The sequence below is a fragment of the Rhamphochromis sp. 'chilingali' genome, assembly GCF_963969265.1.
Source record: "Rhamphochromis sp. 'chilingali' genome assembly, chromosome: 4".
Taxonomy (NCBI): domain Eukaryota; kingdom Metazoa; phylum Chordata; class Actinopteri; order Cichliformes; family Cichlidae; genus Rhamphochromis; species Rhamphochromis sp. 'chilingali'.
This window is the reverse complement of record NC_137948.1, coordinates 43259812-43264774: the sequence shown is the minus strand read 5'-3', so window position 1 is coordinate 43264774 and position 4963 is coordinate 43259812.

Genomic DNA, 4963 nt, shown 5'->3' with positions numbered 1-4963 from the left:
TCAACCAAAGACCCAGACAGAGTTTTAATGTATTTGAAAATCTGAATCTTAGCCTTGTCCACACTAGTCCAGACAGATTTGAAAACGGTGTTTTCGTCTGGAAACGCTCCGCGTCCACACTATCGTTTTCATTCGTTTTCACAGTTGTGCGTCCACATTGAAATGGCCGAAAATGCTTACGTTCCAGTCCTGCGCATGCGTGACATGCATGACGACTCGACCTGCCTCATTTCTTTCTGCCGCTTATTTACTTTCCGGTTCTTTGAAACGTTGCGGCAAAATGTCGAGGAAAAGCACCGAGTTTTTCAAATGGACTAACAATGAGGTGGAGTTGTTGCTGCGAGTAACACAAAAGTACAAAGTTGCAAACGCGAGTGAGAATTAAAGAATTTGAAGAAAAGATATCTGGAGCACGTACAGAGTGATATTAATCTTAATAGGGCTGTCAGAACTGAGAGCAAACGAAACAACTGCTGTATAATGCCCTCCGCTATCTTAGTTTAATTGGTCACATGACTGCATCACATGACTAAAATGCGTCATCACTGTTTTCAAAAAGGCTCCGGGTTCGCTGTCTACACTGGGACTTGAAAACGGCGTTTTCAAATGTGTCCACTTTGGAGAGCGTTTTCAAAACGCTTCGTTTTCCTTGACCAAAAACGGCGTCTCAGTGTGGACGGGACGCCAAAACGGAGAGAAAAAGATGCGTTTTCAAACACGCATTACTGTGGACGTAGCCTTGTCCACCTTAACTGTAAACCTCAAAATACTGTTTTGTTTTTCGTCGCCCTTGACCTTATACTGTCTGATTTCTCAGACTTTTTATCAGACTTAGTTCTGAGCTCAGATAAAATAATTATTGTGGGTGATTTTAACATCCATGTAGATGCTGAAAATGACAGCCTCAACATGGCATTTAATCTGTTATTAGACTCAATTGGCTTCTCTCAAAATGTAAAAGAACCCACCCACCACTTTAATCACACTCTAGATCTTGTTTTAACATATGGCATAGAAACTGAACATTTAACAGTGTTTCCTGAAAACCCTCTCCTGTCTGATCATTTCCTGATAACATTTACATTTACAATAATTGATTACACAGTGGTGGAGAGTAGACTTTATCACAGTAGATGTCTTTCTGAAAGCGCTGTAACTAAGTTTAAGAATATAATCCACCCACTGTTATCATCTTCAATGCCCTGTACCAACATAGAGCAGAGCAGCTATCTGAACGCTACCCCAACAGAGGTCGATCATCCTGTTAATAGTATTATATGTGAAAAAAAACCTCACTAGTATCAGAAGTACTTGACTCTCTGGTATAACTCTCAAACTTTTAAGCTGGGGAGGAAATGTTGTAGCACCAATTTAGAAGATCATCATTTAGCCTGAAAAAAGATTATTTCACTTTATAAATATTGCCCTCCATGAATCCTACTATTCGTCACTGATTCAGAATCAGAATCAGAAAGACTTTATTTATCCCCAAGGGGCAATTAACAAGCATAACACTGAAGATAAGGACAACAAGAACAGGCAATAAGAGTGAGATAATAAATACACAGTATATACAGTTTTAAAATTAAAGTGACTGAAAGGTGAATAAATAACTGTAAGCGACTAAAAGTGAACAAAGTGTGTAGAGTGTAGAGTAGTTTATGTTTCTGGTGTGGGAAATGTTCTTATCGGCTGGAGTTAAAAAGCAGAGTGGCTTTGGGGACAAAGGTGGCGCTCCTCCTCTCAGTCCTGCAGGAAATGCAGCAGAGGCGTCGCCCAGAGGGGAGCCATTGAAATGCAGGGTGAAGAATGTGAGAGGGGTCGTTGATGATTTCGGCTGCCTGTCTGAGGGCCTGTTGGCTGAAAACCTGTCAGAGTCCTGACAGGACAATGATTTTAGAGCACACTGATGCAGTGTGCTGCTGTCTGTTCCTGTATGAAGGCTGAGGGAGTGGAACCAGCAGGTGATGGAGAAGGTCATGATGCTTTCCAGGAAGGCATAGTAAAAAGTCATCATGATGGGGGTGCTGACTCCAAAGCAGTTGAGTTATAAGGAGGTGTAGCCGTTGGTGGCACCTCCTGAGAATCTCCTCTGTGTTGGCAGAGAATTTCAGGAGGTTGTCAAAGATGGTTCGCAGGTATTTGTACTCCTCAGCTACCTCCACTGGCTTCCCGTGGATGGTGGTGGTGACTGAGGCAGCCAGATCCCTCCCTCTGGTTGAAGAAAATAAGAACAACCCCAGGTTTCTCTTCAGCACAGTAGTCAGGCTGACAAACAGTCAGAGCACCGTTGAGCTAACCATCCCTTTAACGTTAACTAGGAATGACTTCATGAATTTCTACATTTATTTAGTCTTCATTCTTACATTGTGCTGTTCTTTATATTATGGCAAAGCTGTCAGTGTGATCAGGGTGAGAAATTATATAGCAGTAGGTGTGGCTCTAAACTGGTTGGTGTGACAGCCAGCCAGACTAGCCTTCCCACTCAACAGGCCTGCACAGAGACACACAGGCACACTCACTCATGTTTGACTAACCAGCCTTTGTTAGTGTCATAATCACATTTAGTAGCAGCCATATGACAGTAGAAATAGCAGCCAAGGAAGACAAGGCAATGTGGGAGTCTGTGAGTTTGAAAGCAACTAAAGATGAAAATAAATAGAAAATAAAGCTGTGTGTGTGTGTGTGTGTGTGTGTGTGTGAGAGAGAGAGAGAGAGAGAGTGTGAAGTTTCTCAGTAAAATCACCCATATGCTGAGGTCAGTCACACTATCGCTAGCTTTCCAGACACTTTTGACAAGTGTGTGTGAGAATGAGAGGGTTGGTGGGTGAATCATTAAATGTGAGGCTAGTTATCCATCTGCAATGAAAAGCATTGCTTCTTTGTATAATCTGAGTCAATTTTCCAAATTAAGTATGTTGAAGAGTTTCTTGCAACTGCAAACCTTTCTTCCCCTTTGGGCCACAGAAGTGTCAGTGTCAGGAAATAACTGTTATAGTAATTATGGTTAGTGTGTGTGCAGCCTCAGAATGGCCGACGCGTTTGCTTAATCTTTAAATTAATTACACCTGAAGAAAAAATGCACAGCTCATATATAATAAACACTTTACTTTCCAATTCCCTCTGCAGTGTATTTAATTATCTCTGTTAGCTCGGGCCCAATTGATGCACTACCATTGCAACAGAGCTGCTGACAAATCACGTAGCTCCAAATGACAGAATTCCTTCAGGTTTATGATGAGAGACGGACTCTTAGTGGTCACCAGGGCTGCATCTACAATAAGTCCATATCAGCACAAACGCTGTCCTAAACAGGGTGTTTTTTACATTTTCCTTTCACTCTGGGTCCATGTTAATAAGAACACATGTACACAACCAAACATCCAAAGCCATATAGATACATAGGAAAAAACAGGAAATGTAATGCCCTTATGAGATGCAGAGGAGAAAGGAAAATGAGAAAGATGAAAAAACGAAGGAGGAACTGCATGGGGCAGGAGACAGAAGGCTACTGGTAATGCCCTAATGATGTAGTGGCTGTCAGAAGATTTGCTTCAGTGGCCAAATGATCCTGTAAGAACAGCACATTTATCGATCCAGCTATTAAATTGCTTCACATACTAATGATTCTGTGTGAAAGGGAGAGAGAGATGAGACAACAATATGAAATAAAAACAGGTGAAATCCTTTAAATGAAAGAAAACGAGGGGACCAAAGGTTCAAAGAGCCTGTATTTACAAAGTTGTGTGCACGGGAGATCTCTCTCTATTTAACCAAGACCCTCTAATACAAATCATATTTGAGTTTTGAGAATACCTCATGTTAGATTTAGTGAAGTTGCACTTAGGAATGTCCTTTGCAGTGATGGAAACATGATTCAGTGTGGGTGTGCTTGCAGTTCTGACATGTCTTTCCCTTAGTACTTCCATTACAGTGTGATAGCTATGAAACCATATCTGAACCTGATCTGTGTGATATTCGATATCAGTTCTCACCTTGAATGTTTTCAACAGCTTTCCACCCCCCCCCCCCCCCCCCCCCCCCACACACACACACACACACACACACACACACACACACACACACACAAACATCTTTATGGTCAAAAATCACAGAGAAATCGTCACATTGTTTCTTTCACCAGCTTTTCCCTTTTGTTTTGCTGATACAGATTTTTTTCATTTAAAAAGGTATTTTTGGTATATCAGTGTTGAGGTCTATAAGATTACATTACTCACTGCTTTTGTAAACAAAGTCATGTACTACATTACTTATTTACCTACAGTAAACGAAAGCTAATAAACTCTCGTAGCTCCACAAATCTGAAAGCCAAACTGGGGAAATCCAGCCCAAAGATAAGTTAATAAAAAAGTGGGCAGACGTGACCCACGTCTTCAGTGCAATCCCCGACTGCGCATCACTGCTTTTATTATCAATTAGAAATCAAGCTTTGGTGTTCTTGGCTGGGGTTGGCATCTACTCAGCTTTGGCTGGGATTCTTTCTACCAGCATCTTATTCTTACAGATGCTGGTGTCAGCAGCTCCACGTGTTCTGGCCTCGCTGCAGTTTGTCCTCTTCTGTTGTAGACCGCTCTACTTTATTTTCATTTCTTAAACTCTAACCCTGTTTAACTTCAGAATGTTTATGATGTCAGTGTTACGTCTTTTGAAAGAACGTAGTGGTGTCCCCACTATCATCACCTCCAACTCTAGCATAGGAGAGAGGAACAGAGAGTCAGTGACAGAGCACATGAAAGCCGCTGAAGCATCATGCAAACAACTGTTCACCTCAACACAATGCTGTAACTCATAAATGCTGCTTTTTTGGTTCTTTTAACAATGTTTGGAATTTAGGCTGTCAGCATAATAATGCAAGCAAAAGTCAGTTAAATCAGCTGTAGCTGCTATAAACGTGCTTTGCTTGTCTTAAACTCAACATCGATCTTATGATCAATAGGAAATC